The 21,026-nt window shown below is 47.6% G+C and overlaps 1 protein-coding gene across 1 annotated transcript in view; it reads right to left on the bottom strand.

Annotated features, from left to right (window-relative positions):
• Nucleotides 1-21,026, bottom strand: part of TCEA1 (transcription elongation factor A1) — a 187,652-nt gene that overhangs the window by 57,576 nt on the left and 109,050 nt on the right. The gene's annotated exons all lie outside the window — the stretch shown is intronic.

The raw sequence follows: 21,026 nt of genomic DNA on the forward strand, positions 1-21,026 counted from the left end.
CGAAGATCCTAGCCAAACTCCTCGCTAATCGGCTAATTAAGGTCATTAATAACCTCATACAGCCAGACCAATCTGACTTCATGCCTCAGCGCAATACGGCGATGAGTTTGCGTAGAGTACACGGATTGATGGAGAGGGCGACCACAATACAAGAGGAGGCAGTCCTGGTATCTCTGGAGGCCTCTATGGCATTCGACATGCTAGAATGGAAATATTTATTTGCAGTACTAGAGAAAATGGGTTATGGGCCCCAATTTATCCAGTGGGTGCAACTCCTCTACGCAAAACCACTAGCCCAGATAGTGGTAAACAATAAAAAAATCTGAAGTGTTTGAATTAGGCAGGGGCACGAGGCAGGGATGCCCGCTCTCCCCTCTCCTGTTTCCCTTGGCCCTGGAGCCGCTGGCATCATGGATACAGAGAGATCCGATGATCCGCGGATTTAACCGCATGCGTGCGGGCGGAATTCCGCCCGTACGCTGGGAATTTGTAAAGTGCACTTTACATGACGAGCTGGGCTCGTCATGAGCGTGCGAGGAGGCTACCTCATGACGAGCCCAGCTCGTCATGAGCGTCGAAGGGGTTAAGTGGGCAGAATCCTGGGTGGACCGCATCTCCCTATATGCGGACGACATACTGTTGTTCCTAACTTCCCCGAAGGTCTCACTCACAGCAGTGCTCAACATTTTTGCCAACTTTGGCAGATACTCCGGGTACACCATAAACTGGCTCAAGTCAGTATTATATGTCCTCACAGGCCTACCCAGGGGCTGCCCAACACAGACTACCACACAGGGCTTCAAACACCTCGCTTCCACATTAACCGCCAACCCAACAGAAAGACTCGCGCAGAACCTGCTCCCACCCTTGCAGAGACTCAAAAGCGACTCCGAGCGCTGGCTGCAACTCCCACTCTCGCTGCTAGGCACAGCCTCCCTGTTTAAAATTATGTCCCTACCCCGATTCAGATACGTCCTGCAAAACTCACTAGACTTAGTTCCTGCCAGCTATTTTAAGGAGATCGAGACCCTACAACGCTGTCTGCTATAGAACGGGAAGCCACGCATAGCACTATCCAAACTCAACCTTACCTGGTACGACAGCGGGATCTCTCTCCCCGATCTCAAAAAACACTATTGGGCAGCCCACCTGGCAGCTATTAACCATGTCATCTATAGGCAGGCTGGGGACGCGGGCTACTCCATGGATCGCTGGATTCTGCCTGGAGGGAATTACAACTGAGCGCTCTATTCAAAAGCCGGGAGACGTCAACTGGCCGGGAGACGTCAACTGACCGGAACAACTAAACAATCGGTGCAGGTATGGAAGGCAGCCTCCAGGAGCATGGGATGGGAAAATAAAGTAATACTAGCGACGCAGTTATGAGACTCCGAAAGACTTGGGAACCTCTGGTCCACTAAAGGCTTTGATAAATGGGACCTTATAGGTATATCGAAAGTAGGCAACCTATGGGTTAAAGGCGAGGTTAAGTCGTTCTCCACCCTACAACGCGAATATGAACTTGCCCCTACAGAATATTTTAGGTACATGCAAGTCCGCCATGCCCTGTACTCTTGTCTCCAGAAGGGAGAATCCCCCCTGACGCAGCACCCCTCGAAGACAGACTCCTTGATGGCTACTTACCAACAAAGGCCATCTCACTCGCATACAAAAAGCTGGTGAACCACACAGGTGACCCCCTAGTGAGATTGCGGGAGAAATGGGAGGGGGACGGCATCATACTGGACGATGAAGACTGGGTAACGGCGGTATCTTCGCCACTGGAGGTAGCCATCGCAGCACATTTGAGGCTTCTACAACTTAAAATTCTGCACCGAATTTACAAAACGGGACCAGGGATGGTGCTCATGGGTAGAGCGACTGACGGTAAATGTAGAAGGGGGTGCGGAAGCGAAGGGACTTTCCTCCATATACTATGGGACTGCTCACATGTCCAGAGATACTGGAAGAAAATACATGAGATTCTGAGTCAAGTCCTAGATAGTACACTCCCGCTGGAGGCTAAGAGGTGTCTCCTGAATTGGAGAAGTGTGGCTCACTGGTTAGAGGAGGCAGACCTGGAAGCAGAGGTCAGCCCGGGACCAGGGTTCAATTCCCGGCTCGGCGGGGTCTTGAGTCCTAAAATGTCCATGGACTCGACAATTCTCGCTCCGGTGCCTACTCGATTCACGGGTTCACACTCTGCGACTCTGGGCATTAGCTTGCTTAATCTCCAACAGCTCCTCGCGGCGGTATGCCTGGCTTTCACCTTGCGGATACCCTGCCGGGGTTATCTCACAGGGGAATACCAGGACGGGTTCCCTAAGCAAGCGCTTAGAAACCGCTCGGTGATTTGCGCTATATAAATTCCTGTACATTTACATTTACATATGAATGTATGGGAGCCGACAGACCTCAACAAAACATGAAGAACCTGGGTTACATAGCCAAACGCAACATAGCCCAGAAGTGGGGGGCATCGAGGGCACCAGCTGCGACTGGAAAAAAGACATGGACTGGTGCATGTTTCGGGAGAAATATGTCTATGTAGCAAGGGGATGTCCCAGGAAGTGGTCCCGCATCTGGGAGGGCTGGAATGAATATAGGGGAAGTCTCTGTATCCCGCCGCTGACACAAGCTCAAGATGAACATTTGTAGACATGTCACGAATTACCAGTAATTACCACATCGTGTATCTGTGATTGTCTGGAAACCTTGTTCAAGATAAGCAGTGATAATGTAATGTATTCTGCCTTGTGATTTCGATTTCTACTGTTAATAAAAAGAATTTTAAAAAATTTAAAAAAAAGGACAAATATTGTAGGGGTACATATACCCCTGCAGATATGCCCACACCTGAGATATAGTGCCCCCTGCCTTAGGGCTTTTAAAGCCTGCTAGAGGAGTGACTTGCCTATACCTTAGGCAGTGCTGCTTGGCATGGCACACAGTGTGCCATGTCGACTTTTTAATTTTTCTCTGCACTAAGGCATGCCGGCTACAGTGGCAGTTCGCATGGCCTTGGTGAGGGGTCCATAGGAGCCCCTCTTTAGTTCCAATGCCCTAGGAACCATTTACTAGGGGTCTGTAGTTGCCATTTGTGGTCCAGGTTTTAGGGAAGGAGCTCTGGCACAGGGGACCTGGTTGGCAGGGACCTTGTGCACTTTTAATCAAAACCACATCATTTTCCAGGCAAATAGAGGGGAGCTAACCATGTCAAAAGAGGTGCTTTCTTACAACTTCTATGATCAAAGGATAGCCTCTGTGTTTGGTATGGCAGGCAAACACCCAGAAAGCACAAAAATTGATCCCAGTCTTGGTGGGAGCGCAGGGCCACTCCAGAGGTCCCCCCCTCCCCCTTCCTAGTGTCAGGGATTGTCATGGCGCATATTAAGTATATTAAGTACCCAACACAATCTGACAAAAGAAAGTAGGTTTCTCTGTTGAGAAGACATGTCATTGTCCCAAGGCCACATTGGGGATAGTGACATGGTGTGCAATTAAATGCTTGGCCTGCTGCTGTTGGGTAGAATCAGCAGGCAATATGGAGAAGTGATGGACAGAGTGCTGAACTAAGAGCAATGGATAGCCGAGTAACATCAACCATAAAGGGATGCGTAAGTGCAATAATTGTGTACATTGCAACAACGTTATGCAACAAGACTTTGTAACCCATCCAAGAACTGGAGAAAAAAATCAGTTTGAAATTCACAGCTGATTGCAACTCAAATTTTGTACTTTACTGCATAAAATGCCCATGCGGGTTAATGTACATAGGCAAAACGGAAAGAAAACTAAAAATAAGAATAGGTGAGCACAAAAGCATGATACACAATAAAAACACCAAGTCCAATTTGGCAGCTCACTGGATAACCCACAAGCACAACATCTCCCAAGTTCGATTTATGGCTGTGGAAAAGATTGAAATAAGAGAAGGAACAGACAGTCGCAAACTCTTATCCCAAAGGGAAGTGATGTTAATCAAAAAATTTCAAACGATGGAACCTATGGGGTTAAATGATAAATTGGATCTAGGATGCTTCCTGTGAAATGTTTAGTAAAGTAAGATTGAATCACGCAACACATGTATAGCACATTGTTGACAATTATATATATCACATGACCTCTTATTAGGTTCGTATTATTCATAAATGTTTATTTGTTTTTTGCAGTCTCAATATACATACATCACATAAACCCACACCATTCGCTCTGTATACAATCAATTACCAGCTCTTATGTTATGGGTACAACCATATATGCACCCTTGTTCATTTGGTTTGAGTTTTATTTAACATCAGGTAACCCTTAATTCTGTTCAGTATTTTTCAGCTACCCGAGTGTGTATTTCATTCAATACATCCCAATCAGGCATTTTTTCATTTTTTCCTTCATGCATCACTCCGCTCTTGTTTACTGGCCGGTATTCTAACATGGCCGACGTAAGTATTCACCATGATTGAGTCCGTTGTTTGTGTTTGACGTTTCTGTCAAAACACACGTAGCACATTTATATATTAAACACTCGCGAGAACGGCGCCTCAGCAACATCGGCATCCAGGACAAGGCGCTGGAATGGATCACCTCCTTCCTCGACGGAAGAACACAGAGAGTCCGCCTACCACCGTACAAGTCAGAGGCCTCCGAAGTCATCTGCGGCGTCCCCCAAGGATCATCTCTGAGCCCCACCCTCTTCAACGTCTACATGAGCCCCCTCGCGGCCATCGTACGCAAACACAACCTCAGCATAATCTCCTACGCCGACGACACCCAGCTGATCCTCTCCCTGACCAACGACCCCGCCGCCGCCAGAGCCAACCTGCACGAAGGGATGAAAGAGGTAGCCGAGTGGATGACGACCAGCCGCCTGAAGCTGAACTCGGACAAGACGGAGGTCCTCATCCTGGGCTCCTCACCCTCCGCCTGGGACGACTCCTGGTGGCCTCCCGCCCTGGGCACCGCACCCAAACCGACAGACCACGCACGAAACCTGGGCGACATCCTGGACTCCTCCCTCTCCATGACCAGACAAGTCAACGCCGTCTCCTCGTCATGCTTCAACATCCTACGCATGCTACGGAAGATCTTCTGGTGGATCCCCACCGAGACCAGAAAGACCGTCACCCAGGCCCTCGTCACCAGCCGGCTGGACTACGGCAACGCCCTCTACGCCGGCACCACCGCCAAGCTCCAGAAGAGACTCCAGCGGATCCAGAACGCCTCAGCCAGACTCATCCTCGACGTCCCACGAACCAGCCACATCTCCGGACATCTGAGAGACCTTCACTGGCTCCCCGTCAACAAAAGAATCACCTTCCGCCTCCTCACCCACGCACACAAAGCCCTACACGACCAAGGCCCGAGCTACCTCAACAGCCGAGTCAACTTCTACGCTCCCAAACGCCACCTCCGATCAGCCAACCACGCCCTCGCCGCCGTCCCCCGCATCCGAAGAGCGACTACAGGAGGAAGGTCCTTCTCCTACCTGGCCGCCAAGACCTGGAACTCCCTCCCGACCGACCTGCGCCTGACCCAAGACCACCTCTCCTTCAGGAAGAAGCTGAAGACCTGGCTGTTCGAGCAGTAGCGGCACCCCCCCCAGCGCCTTGAGACCCTACGGGTATGTAGTGCGCTTTATAAGTGTCACTGATTGATTGATTGATTGTGTATTAACCAAACTATCGGCGTCCTGCCGGTTATTCCGATAATGGAAGAGGAGAATCGCCCGTGAACATATAACTTCTGGTAAGCTTGCATTCTGAAACCACCTCCAGTTCTTTAAAGCCGATCGAGATAAAACCTCTCATGGACTCGTTTTTTGACTCGGGCTTTTCTGTTTTTTTACAGACACGCTGCACAACATCGTGAAGAACAGGTAATGAAACGCACCCAATATGCGCCCCTAAATTCAGGATTAACACAATGAATATGCTACTTACCAGTATGCATCTGTTCTTGGCATGTAGGGCTGCTGACATTCATATCTATAGCATAGATCGCTGCCTAGTGTTGGGTCCGGATGATTGCACATTGTTGTCCTGGAAGAGTCTTCGAAGTATCACGAGATAGGTGGCTCCTCCCCTGGACTACAGTGTGCATGGGCATCGACTCCACCCCCAGATTGTTTTTAGCCATTGTGGCGAAGATGGAGTGTAACAGTGTGAGCGATGACCGTGCTAAGAGTAAGTTTGAATTCTACAGCCGCTACAGGCGCCGGGGAGGAGGGCGGGCGATATGAATGTCAGCAGCCATACATGCCAAGAACAGGTGCATACTGGTAAGTAGCATATTCAGTTCGAGGCATGTGGGCTGCTGAATTCATATCTATAGCATAGAATATATAGCAGTCCCTCCATTAACGGCGGCCGCCTGTGCCAGCTGCAGACGTTTGAAAAAGTGTCTTAACAGCCTGCCCTACAGCTGCTTGCTGCTTGGAGTGCACATCTACACAGTAGTGTTTAGTAAATGTGTGGGGTGTAGACCATGTGGCTGCTCTACAAATGTCTTCCAAAGGGATATTACCAAGGAAAGCCATGGAGGCCCCCAACTTGCGGGTGGAGTGGGCTCTGGGGGGGACCGTTAAAGTGCGCTTAGCCTTGTGATAGCAAATTTGAATACACTTAACGATCCACCTGGCTATACCTGCTTTGGAAATGGGGTTGCCTTTGTGCTGGGCCGAAAAGGCAACAAAGAGTTGTTGTGTCTTCCTAAAATCCTTGGTCCTATCGATGTAGTACATCAAAGCTCGTTTGACGTCAAGTGTGGAGCATTCTTTCGGCTACTGTCTCTGGGTTTTGAAAGAACGCGGGCAGTTCAATGGTCTGATTGACATGGAACTGTGAAACCACCTTAGGAAGAAATTTAGGGTTAGTGCGCAGCACCACCCTGTTCGAGTGAATTTGTATGAATGGCTCTTGTATAGTGAGCGCCTGGAGCTCACTAACACGTCGCAGAGACGTAATGGCTATTAGAAAAGCCACTTTCCATGTTAAAAACTGAACCTCGCATGAATGCAGAGGCTCAAAAGGTGGGCCCATCAGTCTGGTGAGGACCCCATTAAGGTTCCATACAGGAGCTGGCGGGGTCCTGGGAGGGATGACCCGTTTCAGTCCTTCTAGGAAGGCTTTAATAGGGTGACCAGATTCTCAAAACAAAAAACGGGGACAGGTCATGGACATAGAAGTAGGACTACAGTTTGCAGTAACCATCAACATAAAAGTAAGACTATTTGACAGCTGTCATAGACATAGAAAAGGGACTGCAATGACAGCTCCCTCCACAGACCGAGATGAAGCATAACAGACGACAAATCAGAGGTCTTTTATTACCACTTGCAAGTCCCTTTGTGACTACCAAAATTCATAAACTTAGACTTTTGGTCTAAGGTTACCATTGTGAATCATGCCCAAAGTACTAACGCTGTTATGACCAAGTGCCAATCAGCTTGAAGTGCATATTGTCACTGCACTCTAGCACTAAGCAGTGAGCCAGTCATGTGGACATCCCCATTCTGCTGGCTTACAAGGCCAAACTCAAGTTGAATTTGGGCAGGAGAGGTGTGGCGAGGCAATCGGAAGGGCTGCCTGTAGAGCTTAAGAATGTACAGAATGAGTGACTCCATCGTATTGCCTCTTGGCCACACGCACATACAGACTTGCACATAGCGGCCATCAGTGACATGTACACACAACATGCATGGCACAGCACCTTTCAGAGGCCGGCTGAAGTAACATGATTTCTCTGTGCTGGCCTAGATGCTCACTTGACACTGCTTACTAATGCCACTACACATGATCTATCATCTCCCACATAATTGCTTATTAGTAGCTCAAGGCTACCGGCTGCACTGGACCTGACCAAGCACTGCCCGTGCTTTCGCTGGTGTGTGTGTATGTGGTGTGTTGCAGCCTGAGTGGAATAAATTTAGCGGTGGGGGTATCAGCGCAGTTCACACAAATGCACCTCAGGTGAAAGGGTTTAGTAGATATGTCATCTGTAGGATTAGGAAGACCTGTGTTGTTATCCTGGCTGTCCTCACTTGACCGGATTGTGGGATCCTACGCATGACTTGCTCTTAAGTACTTTTCAAAAAAAGGGCAGGATGTAAGCAGGCACAACGTTTGAACATAAGCATGATGGAAATTATACAAGATGCAATCTAATTCCTCGCCGCATACTTTGGAAGCAGAAGACTGGCGCTGACAAATGTAACTTAATTTCCTTTTCTGTGCCTCAGTTCTTAATGTGGGCTACTCGAGAACATTAATTAATTCATTCATTCAAGAGGTTTACACTGTATGTCTTATAGGGAATTCATGGGTGTTCCGTATACAGGATATGTAAGAAAGAAAGCCAGTTTGTCTTCGTGTCACAGAATATGCACTCATCAACTTGCAGGGTGTTCTCCATACAGGTGTATGCCTTGGCTAAAGAGTGTCCCCACCGGTGAATCCATCATGCATTATATTAATGTGCAGATAAATTCCTCAAGTGGTAACCATGTTTAGGTTGAATTTGTAAAGTACGATTTGGGTAAATGTCCAAAGGAAGATGCACAAAACTTTATAAGAAGCATCAGTTTGCAACACTTTTTTTTTTAAAGTGCTTCAAATCATCACATTATTCAGTTCGATCAGATGAAAGTCATTTATGGGGTGGCTGAAAACCTCACCGAACATCCCTGACAAAATGGTCAATTAAGCTGATCAAGTATACGTTATCAAAGGAAAATATTAGTGTTCTCAGTAGTGACCTGTTTAAAAGACTATATTCCAAAAAATGCAACACCCACTCGTTCCAGTAAATTATCGCTTACTTTTTTCCTCCTAAAAACGGACAATGGCTGAGCAGTGTATTTACAAGTTTGACTAGACCTTTGTCGATTTCCCCCTCTATTGCCCCCCCACCCCCCCCCCCCCCCCGACCCCTCAGCTTTCCCTGATCAGACTGATGGGACTAAGTTTGAAGTCAGCAGGGCAGCTTCTCCCTTTCATTGTCAGAGACTTTTGCGATCCCATAACTGCAGAGACTTGTGTTTACACCAGGTACCGGACCAGTATTAGTAGGCGGTCACAGCAGTTTAAAGGCCCGTGTGGTGCCGCAAGCAGGGCTCGAGGATTTCTTCGAATGTGCACATGAGGCCTGATTAACATCTTTGCAACACGCCTGTGGGGGCACCTCTTGAAAGTCAGCAAAAGTACGTAGGTGGCGCTGCGTGGACAAAGAGAAGGGAAATCCAGAGAGAAAATGTGTCTCTTCAAAGGATTTCCCTTCCTGCTACAGCGCTCGCCTCAGTGACGTCACGCAATGCAAACAGAGCATGCGGCCAACCAAAACCGGGACATTTGTGTGTATAACCCGGACACTGTTCGAAAACGGGGACATTTGACTCATTTGGAGAAAAGTGTCGGGACACTTCTCCAAAAACAGGGACTGTCCGGGGAAAACCGGGACGTCTGGTCACCCTAGCTTTAATGGCAGGCACTCTGAAAACGGAGAGATGCTGTCTGTTTTGGAGGTAAGCAGCTATGGCGGATAAGTGTATCCGAATGGAAGCATATGCCAGCTTGCATTTGTAAAGATGTAACAAATAACAGATGATGTTGTGAGTGGATGCATCTAGCGGGTTGATGTTGTGTTCTGTACAGTAAATGACAAACCGCTTCCATTTTGCTGCATAGCAAGCTCTGGTGGTAGGCTTTCTTGCCTCCCGTATGATATCCATGCAGTCAGGAGGCAAGTTAAGGTAGCCAAATTCTAAGACTTCAGGAGCCAGATCGCCAGGTTGAGCTGTTGCGGGTCTGGGTGCTGAATGTCGCCATGGCTCTGCGATAAAAGTCTGGGCGTGAGGTGCAGCCTTTGATGCGGTACCACGGAGAGTTCTAAAACGTGGTGTACCATGGTTGGCGTGCCCACGTTGGAGCAACCAGGATGAGCGTCATCGAGTGTTGCTTTAGCTTTCGTGCCACCAGCGGTATGAGAGGTGCTGGGGGAAAAGCGTACGCAAATCTGCCTGACCAGTTCATCCATATCGCATTGCCCTGCGACTGTGGGTGAGGGAACCTGGCGGCAAAGTGTTGGCATTTTGCGTTTTCCCTTGTGGCAAACAGGTCTATCTCTGGATGACCCCACTGCTGGAAGTACGGGTGGAGTACTGATGGATGTATCTCCCACTCGTGCATTTGGTGGCTGTATCTGCTGAGCAGATCCGCCATCTGATTGTCCTTGCCCGGGAGGTGTTCCGCCATGAGGAAGATGTTCCTATGAATGGCCCACTTCCACATGCCCTGAGCCAGATGAGACAACTGTGGAGAGTGCGTACCTCCCTGCTTCTGAATGTAGTACATGGCTGTCATGTTGTCCGTCCGGATCAACACGACTTTGTTGCACAGATGTACTTTGAATGCCTTCATCGCCATGAAGATTGCCATCAGTTCTAGGTAGTTGATGTGCATCTCCTTTTGCTGCGTTGTCCATAGTCCCTGCACCGTGTAGTGGAGTACATGAGCTCCCCAACCCTGGAGAGATGCGTCCGTCGTCAGGATAATTTGTGGCACAGGCTCCTGGAACGTTCGGCCCCTGCAAAGGTTGTGTGGATTCCACCAATGCAGAGAGTTGTATGCCCGACCGGTCACCAACACTAGGTCTTTCAACTGTCCGTGAGCCTGATTCCACTGACGTGCCAAGCACTCTTGAAGCGGACGCATATGTAACCTCGCGTGCGGGACTATGAAGATGCAGGAGGCCATCATGCCTATCAACTGCATGAACACTCTTGCTGGAAGCGAGTGTTGCGGTCTGAACTTCCGGATGAGCGACTGAATGCTGTCGATCCTCACAGAATTCGGCTGAGCCGTGGCTGCCAGAGTATCTATCGTCGCGCCCAGATACTGCCGCACATGGGCTGGCTGAAGGTGCGACTTGGGATAGTTCAGTGAGAATCCCAGATTGTGAAGAAGGTGAATGGTGTGGGACATGTTGGCGGCGCACAGCGGGGCCGACTTTGCTTGGACAAGCCAGTCGTCCAGATAAGGGTAAATGTGAACGTTTTGCCTCCTGAGGTGCGCAGCCACTGTCGCCAGGCATTTTGTGAACACCCTGGGCGCCGTGGTCACCCCGAAAGGTAGGACCTTGAACTGATAATGCCGACCCTGAATGGTGAATCTGAGGTATTTTCGGTGTGATGGATGTAGTGGAATGTGAAAATATGCATCCTTGAGATCCAAGGTTGCGAGGAAGTCTCCCTGGTTGAGCAACGGAAGAACTTGCTGCAGCGTCAGCATGTGAAAATGTTCTGGGAGAATATACTGGTTTAGGGGTCTGAGGTCCAGTATGGGTCTGAGGGACCCGTCCTTCTTCGGGATTAAGAAGTACAGGGAATACACTCCTGTGCCTTCTTCCTCCACCGGCACGAGCTCGATTGCCCCTTTTTGCAGCATGACAAGTACCTCCTGCTGCAATAAGTGCAAATGCTCTGTGGACATAGGACGGTGTTTTGGTGGTATTTTGGGTGGAGTGGATGTTAACTCCAGACAATAACCGAACTGGATAAGTTTCCTGACCCACCTGTCTGTGGTGATGGATTTCCAGACTGGCAGGAACTGCTGGAGTCTCCCCCCCGACAGGTGTGGTATGGTCGGGGGGCAGTGGCAGGGCGTCACTGTTTGTTGGTGGCAGAGGAACGTGAGTTGTTATGCCCACGGCCTCTGCCCTTGGAACTGTTGCCCCGATAGCCGCCTCTACTCTGCTTGGTGTAAGAGGACTGCGCCCCCCCTTTAGTGTATTGAGTTTGCTGGGACATCTGGCCTCTGGAAACACCTCTATTGCCTGAGCGACGAAAAGTACTGCCCCTAAACTGTTGGGACTGGAGAGCTCCCATGGACTTTGCAGTCTCTGTATCCTTCTTTATTTTTTCCAGTGTGGTATCCACCTCAGGACCAAATAACCTATCAGGGTTTACCGGCTGATTGAGGATGGTGGTTTGTATCTCCGGCTTAAAACTTGAGATTCTGAGCCATGCCTGACGTCTCAACATCACACTGGTGTTAATGGCCCTGGCCGCGGTGTCCGCCACGTCCAGTGCACATTTAATAGAAGCGTTGGAGATGAGCTTCCCTTCCTGAATGAGCATCTCCGCCGCCTCCTTATACTGATCTGGTAGATGTTGTAACAGGGTCTCTAGTGTGTCATAGTGCGCCCTGTCATATCTGGCCAAGAGTGCCTGAGTGTTTGAGATACGCCAGATATTGGCTGCTTGAGCCGCCACCCTCTTCCCTGATGCCTCCAGCACTTTAGATTCCTTGTCAGGGGGAGGAGCATCACCAGTGGTTTGCGAATTCACCCTCTTCCGGGCATTAGAAACGACCAGAGAGTCTAATGGCAACTGGCCCTTGATGTAGGTAGGGTCGCCAGGTGCCGGCTTATATTTCTTTTCAATTCTAGGGTTGATCAACCTGGCACGTGTGGGTTCTTTAAAAATGTGTGCAGCATGTTTTAGAACCCCTTTCAACATTGGGAGAGTTTTGACAGTTTTTTCTGCCGTGGAAAAGGTATCAAAAAGGAAGTCCACGTCAATAGGGTCAGCGTGTAGCTCCACGTCGTGGTTTTTAGCCGCCCTCTCAATTAGAGCATTAAATGCCGCAGAATCCTCAGTAGGAGAGGGTTTGATATTGTACACCTGAGTGTCCGGGGCAGTTTGCGGATCCCCTTGGTCCCCTGCATCTGCCCAAGAGTCCTGGTGATCCTCAGGATCAGTGTTGGCAAGAAAGTTATACTCCTCGTCATCACCTTCCCCAGCCACCACATCTGAATAAGTGGGTGAGGGTGTAGCAACTCTTGGAGTCCGTGGAGCAAGTGGCTCAACCAGAACCGGGGAATCCGTAGAAGGCTTCTTGCGCTTCAAAGGAATCGTGTAGGACTCCAAAGGCTGTGTCGCCGTGATTTTTCTCTTGTAGAGGGTAAGTTTACCGGTGTCGGCGTCGATAAAGTGTTCCGACTGCTCCTCCATCAAGGGTTGTCGATGCTTCAAGCTTCCAAGCTGCTGAGAAGGCTTCGACCCTGCAGACCCTTGCACGGGCGCTTTGGCGACCGACCTTGGTGCGAAGGCCTTCGGTGCCACCTTCGGCGGCAACGTAAACAGGAGTGGCGTCGAAGACGTTGGCGTTTTGGCAGCCTGCTTCGGGGTTGTGGCATCCTTCGGAACGACCGCGGAAGCCTTGTTCCTGATGCGTTGCAGTGAGTACGACACCTGCTTCGTAAAGGAAGCGGACGGTTTCGTCGACCCGACAGACGTCCTCGGTCCACCAGCATGTGAAGACTCGAGCGTCGATGTTTTAGTCTTCTCCGGCCGAGGTACAGGATCAGCCCTCTTAGGTGCGCCGTGTCCTCCTTCCGCGTCGACGGCCTTCGGCGCCGACGACTTTGGGGCGGCGGCCTTGACTCCCGGGTTTGGGGCCCCAGTCTTCGGCCCGACACCCTTGATCGATTTTGGATCGACACCCTTGACCGACTTTGGCTCGACGCCTTTGTTCAACTTCACCGGGTCGACAGCCTTCTTCGGCTTCGGCTGCCCCGACGTATCGGAAGACGAGGAGGCGGCCAGAGGGACAGACCTCTTCTGTTTCGACGGCGTCTCCATCACTTTCGTTTTCGTCGACACCGAAGGTTTCACTTTCGGTTTCGTTTTGACCAACGACGGCTCCGCAGAAGTGTCCGTAGCCGGGCCCGTAGGCGAGGCCGTGGATCTGGGTGTAAGGTCTTGGGTAAGGCCGTGTGGCGATCCCACGACCTGAGCCTTAGTGATTTTTCGAACGGGGCATAGCTCTTCGCCTGAGCTATCTTCCATGGCCCCATAGGCCTCATTGTCGTCTCCTACCTCGTCGACGACTTCTTCTGCATCGAGCGCTTAGACGTCCGCGTCGTAGTCGATCACTTCCGCCGGAGGTGAAATCTGCATATGAACTTCTTGTTCGTCTGCTTCTTCTCTCTCGAAGATGTCTACCGGTGCCGGGCCGACTGATGGGCCTCCAGGCGCGCCACGCGCCGAAGTCGAATCGTCTTCTTCGAACGAAACCGGGAACAAGCCATACAGTTGGCTTCATCGTGGTCCGGCGACAGGCACTTGTTGCACACCGGGTGGACGTCGATGTGGGCATACTTCGATCCACACACGGGACATTTCTTGAACGGGCTCCGTTCCATGATGTGTCGTCGAAAGTCTTGTTGCGTCGACTGGGCCTCGAGCACCGAAGAGCCACGCGACTCCTCGGGATGTCCGACTCGGGAACTGAGCCGGAGCAGAGCTGGGCACAGAGCGCAAAACAATACCGATGGTATAGGAAAAAGGCCTTCAGGCCTTAAGAAAAGTCAATATCGATTCCGAGCTGGAGATAACGAATATACATCCGAACACAATGGCGGAAAAAAACAATCTGGGGATGGAGTCGATGCCCATGCGCACTGTAGTCCAGGGGAGGAGCCACCTCTCGTGATACTTCGAAGACTCTTCCAGGACAACAATGTGCAACACTAGGCGGCGATCTATGCTATAGATATGAATTCAGCAGCCCACATGCCTCGAACATACCTTTGCTCACAGGAATGTCATACTGCAACACCCAGGACGTTATCTGTGCTATATGGTGCCCATGTAATTTAATCTACATAGGGCAGACTACGCAAAAGGTGAAATGCAGGATATTGCAGCACAGAAGCAGAGTCAAATGTGGTACGACTGGACCACCACTTGTGGAACATTTTCAAGGAACCATCACACCAGCACACCAGCAAAGACCTGTCTATTTTAATATACATTTTGAGTCGTAGTCCACAGACATTCAATTTCAGTAATGTTCCGGCTCGATTATCTGATTTTAGAATGAACAGAGCCACACAATGCTTCTTTCTATTCAGAGAACCCTATCCTGCCCCTCCGAACACGTGCACGCTGGGCTACAAACAGACCGGGTTGTTACTGAACATGCTCTCGACAGAGACAAGCCTTGGCCAGCGCACTTCGCATACGATTGTAAGCCTCCTGCCTTGATGAAAAGATACTGATTTGTTTCTTTTCCAAAATAGCTCCACTAATTGACAGATGGGAATATTGTACATGGGTTAGCCTACGCGACTATCTGTTCTCTGAAAAACATACTTTCATCATCATTTAGATAAGATTTTTGCCTCTTAGATGACAAATGCATTCAGTGTGGGGTTGGCATATTTCAGGATGAGACCCCATTCTAGTATGGTAAAGGGTGAGTCTTATGTGGCTTTATCTGAATATCAGACATACGTTCTTAGTAAATTAGATGACGCATACGAATTTATTTCTGGTTTAGCATACTTTACTGGAGAGATTCTACTGGAGTTGATTTATGGGGAAGTTTGAGAGGCCTTGTATGATAGCAAACATTTATTTAAACATCATCCTTTGCCTTGTATATTTATTCAGGCTGCGACACCAATTGAAGTTATAGTTCTTACTTATGTGGCGAGCCCAAATTATTAAATATTTTTAAGTCACAATGCTCAGAAATGTTTCCTCTACAAATCTGAGACCCTCCTTTACCTCCCCTCAGCATCCTCACTCGGGACCGCCACTATTAAGAAGCCTTCCCGAGCACGCAGAATTAATTTAAGTGATTAAATAAAAAGTCCTTGGTACCTGTAATTCCATACGACTGATATCGCAGTTAGAACTGGGTACATAGTTCTTCACATCGTTGTTTCTTCCAACAGATTCCGGTAACACCACTCCTGATCACCTTTTCGAAACATTTACTGAACCGCACGAACCACCAACAGTGCTGGTTTCATTACCCTAGCTGGTAGGTTCATTCCTGAGAAACAGGATTATATCTATTGAAACATAACAGATTGAACACAATATGTTCCTTTGCAACTTGCTGAATCACATGCGAGCTGCATTGAAGTTTACCCTGAAAGATTAATACACACATCCTTGATTGTTAGATCTTGTGCCACAGTCCTATGTTCTGCTATAAGATAATATTCTATTAGTAGAACTAATACACTTACAAGTACAATTTGACTGGCGCATGATTCTTTAATTCTTAGATGTCTCCTCTGTATATTTCCATCCCAATGACTACCACAGTGGACTGTTTCCAATACTGAATTAGGATTTCAACATTTCCAATAGGAGTGTTTGCTTTTACAGCCAAGTGTCCTTATCAGTCACATGTAAATATATGTAGTATGTATAGCGCTTGCGCACTATTCATTCACTTTACCACTTTCACCACACACTTTTAGGAGCACCTTGTTCTAAGTTGGATTTAGAAAATTAAGTTACTAGTGAAGGTTTTTTGAAACTATTGCAGCGGGCTACACTTCCCCCATAGGAACCACTTGTGCCTTTATTATTATTTATTGCCTGAACACAGCAGGCAAAGGGAGATCTGCTAAAAAAAAAAACAAGCCAACAAATAAATTTGAGTTCTTTTAGCAGACTGAGTGCACTCCTATTGTTGATGATGGGAACAGTGTCACGTGACTTTATGTTTTAGTTTTCATCGAGGAAAGTTTCTTGTAGAACAAGAAACTTTCCTCGATGAAAACTGACACCGAAAAAGGTCCACAGGAAGCAAAAAATTGATGTACATACCTTTGGTGACAGTGTCTTGTTATGTTATGCAGATTTGTTTAGTGCACTATCACCTGAGAGTATACAATTGCTTGTTTTCCCTTTTTAATCGCAGACATGTCGCTCACTGATTTTAGTACTGCACTGATTATTGTATAGATCTCTGCTCTTGTCCTATTGTGTTAAATTCTCTAACCCCCATTCCTTGTATTTTGCCTATGCCTAACCTGTATGTAACGTTTTTATCCCTGTAAAGCACTGATAACCTAAAGGGTCACGTTCGCGCTCTATAAAACCTCAAATAAATAAAATAAAGAGTCTAGCCGAACCTAGGACATAATGGGACTACTCGAAAAGCCAAGTCTTCAACCTCTTGCGGAATTCAGGGAGTTGAGGAGGAGGCTCTTATGTGTAGTAGTGACAGGTCACTACTACATGCGCTAGGAGCGATGTAGGCAAAGGCTCGACCGGCAGATGTTTCGTGGGACGTATTCAAATAGGAGTCTGAATGAGCAGAGGTTCTTTAGAAGGCTTGTAGAAGCAGATCCGATTGTTGAGGTGTGCTGGACCAGTGTTGAGTAGTGCCTTGAAAGTGTTGAGTTTGAATTGTGCTTGTGTATCAACCCCATAGAACATGTATAGAGGGGAGTACCCACTATTCCCTATGCTCTTTGCACTGGCAGCAGATCCCTGTGCAGCAATTAGAAGGAAGCACATGAGCAAGGGCATGATGCTGCCTGCCAAATGGGGAGCAACCAATTGCATTATATGTGGATGATATGCTCCTGGTCCACAAGACCTCACACACTCAACGTATTACAGTAAATTTGGAGGGAATTCAGCCTTTGCTCTAAATGGGGGTGGGGGGAGGACATGCGCTTACGGTTGACACATAGGTCATGTTGGAGTCAGCAAGCGGACACACTGACAAAGCAGCACCTTTAGTAATTTGGGAAATAGGCTATTACATTCAGAACAGAACATACATGATGGCAAGCATGGGAATACCCATCAGAACACGAAAGGGCAATATGCTGTTCTGGCAGACATTGCCACAATCTGTGATGGACCCTATAGCCCTGATGTAGATAACGCTATCCAGGTTCCTTAATTTTGCGAACCTCCCAGTCTAGATTAGCTCCCGACGGTTATGATGGGCTGTGCATCCCAATGAAAGGCTATCGAAGATTTAGGATGGCATCGGGTCAACGTAGCAACTATGACAGTGCCCATTGCAGAGGGTGGGCTGGGAGCACATGATTTTGAAATATATTATCCAGTAGCCCAGATACAATGGCCCTAGCGATAATGACACATGTAGCCTTTTGGAGACCGTGGAGATCTTGAGTCCTTAGGCTGAATGATTGCTAATACCATTGGTACTAACTAAGGATAATGTTACTTACCCAGTAAGTATCCGTTCTAGGCATTTAGAGCTGTAGATTGACATCCTTTGCATACTCCTGCCATCTAGTGTTGAGTATGGATGTTTGCAAGTTGTTTTTCTTCGAAGAAGTCTTTCCTAGTCAGGGTCTCCTCCTTTCGGTGATAGTGCGCATGGTCATCATCTCAATTGTTAGATTGTTTTCCCGCAAGAGGGTGAGAATGGAAAAAGTAAGTGTAGTATAGAGATGCCCTTGCGTATAAATGTATAATGAACTGCAACAACTACAGGTACCCGGGAAGAGGGCATATGTGAATCTACAGCTCTACATGCGAAAGACAGATGCTTACTGGATAAGTAACATTATCTGTTTGAGGCATGTGTGCTGTAGATACACATGCTTTGCATAGACTAGGAAGCAGTATAATCCCAAAGTAGTGGCTAACCTGTAGATGTTACAGTTGTATGAAATAGTGTTTTAAGTACTGCTTGTCCTACATTAGCTTGTTGACGTGCTAACACATCTACACCAAATCGTTTGGTAAATGTGATTGGTGTAGACCAGTGTTTCCCAAACTGTGGTCCGCGGACCCCCAGGGGTCCGTGACACATTCCCAGGGGGTCCGCAGGAGGAAGTTTTAAAAGCACTGCAAGGTTCGTTGTCTAATTAGCAGCTTTCGAGCAACAATAAAAGTGTCAATATAAAGCCAGTGATTAATGCACCTGCTGGAGAGATTAGAGTTTTGTCCAGTGGCCCCTTTGAATTTTCTAATGTAGCACAGAGGTTTAATGTGCCTACTGCAAAGAACATGTACCATGCATTTTAAAAAAATTTCATAAGTAACAACCGTAATCTAGCTCAGTGACTTATAAACTGCCATCAACGAGCTGCTTGAAAACTGCATGGTACAAGTTAGTAACTTATGTTTTTCCCCCAGTCTTTCATTATCCTGATGCTGCTAAAAAGGTTTTTTGGGGGCGGAAATACATTTTGATTGTTAAAGTCAATGCTAACCACTGGGTGATGTTCTGAAACCCTGGTTTGTGCTTCTCCAGACCAAGCACTCTTTAAAAATGCCTACCAGTATGAATGACATGTGAATCCTACACCTTGTAGAACCCTTTGCCTTATGTAACATTTTCTATACACTGATTTACACGTATGATTCATTGTTTCTATATGTGTGTGATGTAAAATGCTCTGACATCCTACAATGGTATGAGAGATGGTATAAAACAAATGAAATACATGTGATGGAGAGGCTATGGAGAGATGAGAGGCACTGTTGAAGGGTGAGAATAAGGGAACCATTGAAGAACTCTAACAAAGTTTGTCGTATCCTAGTGCATAGTAAGGTCTTCATTTACTATTTGTTAAAAGCGAATACAATTTAATATATAATGATAAATGTGTTTTAGAATGCAAAACTGTTTCCTAAATTTCTTTGTGGGAGAGCCTCCCAAATCCCCCTTTGTAGTGGTCAGGCTCACTCACTGCACTTGGTGCGCACCGTATGGCGACTGGTTTGAAAACATTTTCCAGGGCTGCCTTGGGTTTCCAATCTAGCCCTGGCAGGAGCAGGAGCCTTGTACCGCAAAATAAAACCAACCAATTAAAAGTTAGCCACAGAGTTGCAGGAACAACCTCCCCATTAAATTGTTTTGTTTTTTGCAAATTCTTTGAATATAAAATACTAAGGGGGATATTTACAACAGAAGTGGCTGAGCGTGTCGTTAGCCTCCTTGGCTTAACGATAAGCTCCGCCACTTCAGAAACACAGTGCTTCACCATATTTACAAGAATATGGTGCATCCCTGGGTTTCCCCCAGTGCTGGTGCTACACTTAGCAGTGTACCGCCAACGCAGGGACCCTTGCATCATAGTACAAGGGTGTGTGCATGCAGGGGAAGATTCTTTATGTACAGGAAGGTCCCCCTTCCTGCACATAGACAACCTTGAAATGCCGTTTTTTCACTTCTATGTGTGCTGCTTAATGTAGCACACATTGAAGTTACAAAATGGAATTTTAAAAAAAGATTGTTTATGTGCAGGAAGGGTCACCTTCCTGAACATAAACAATCCAAGGCGTTTTGCTTTTTCCATGTGTGCTGTACAAGGCAAGCCACATGGAAAAAGCAAAAATGAGGCGAAATAAAGGATTTCTTCTCGTTTTGCTAAGTTAGGACCTGGCTTTCCCTGGTCTTAATTTTGGTGCTGCCTCCTATTTACGCTGTCCTTGTAAATAGGGGGCAGTGTCAAAATCAATGGGTGTTGCGGTGAAACGCCCACTGCAACACCCACTGCCCACCCCTTTCATGCAAAGCATTGCGTAACAGAGGGCTTATTTAAAAGGCAACATTAAGCCATGGTATGTGGCTTAACGCTGCCTTGTAAAGAAGGCGAAGCCTCCATCGCCACGGTAACGTCGCAAAAAGTGTGCACGTGTTTAATTTTTGGGAATTACTGTTTTAAAGTTTGAAAATCAAATCATACAACTTGCTTGGGGGTCCCCGGCTTCCAGTGGTGACTCAATGGGGGTCCTCAGGAGTCAAAAGTTTGGGAACCACTGGTGTAGACCATGTAGCTGCCTTACATATATCAGCTAGAGAAATGTTACCTAAAAAGGCAACAGAAGCCCCTAATTTGCGAGTGGAATGCGCTCTAGGGGGGTATGGATAAAGTTATTTTAGCTTTAGTGTAGCATGTTTGAATGCATTTAACAATCCATCTTGCAATGCCATATTTAGAGATGGTGGAACAAATGCAATAAACAGTTGTTTTGTTTTGCGAAAGTCTTGTTCTATCTATGTAGTACAATAAAGCTCTTTTAACCTCCAGCATGTGAAGTGGGTGTTCGGCTACAGAATCAGGTTGAGGAAAAAAAAGACGGGTAACTCAACCAATTGATTTATATGAAATGCAGAATTCACTAAGAAGGAAATAAGGGTTGGTGTGTAGAACTAACATTTCTTTGTGTAGCTGAAAGAATCGTTCTTCTAAGGTGAACGCCGGTAGCTCACCAACTCTCCTCAGCG

This window comes from Lissotriton helveticus, chromosome 4_1 (genome assembly GCF_964261635.1).
Source record: "Lissotriton helveticus chromosome 4_1, aLisHel1.1, whole genome shotgun sequence".
In the NCBI taxonomy this organism is placed as follows: domain Eukaryota; kingdom Metazoa; phylum Chordata; class Amphibia; order Caudata; family Salamandridae; genus Lissotriton; species Lissotriton helveticus.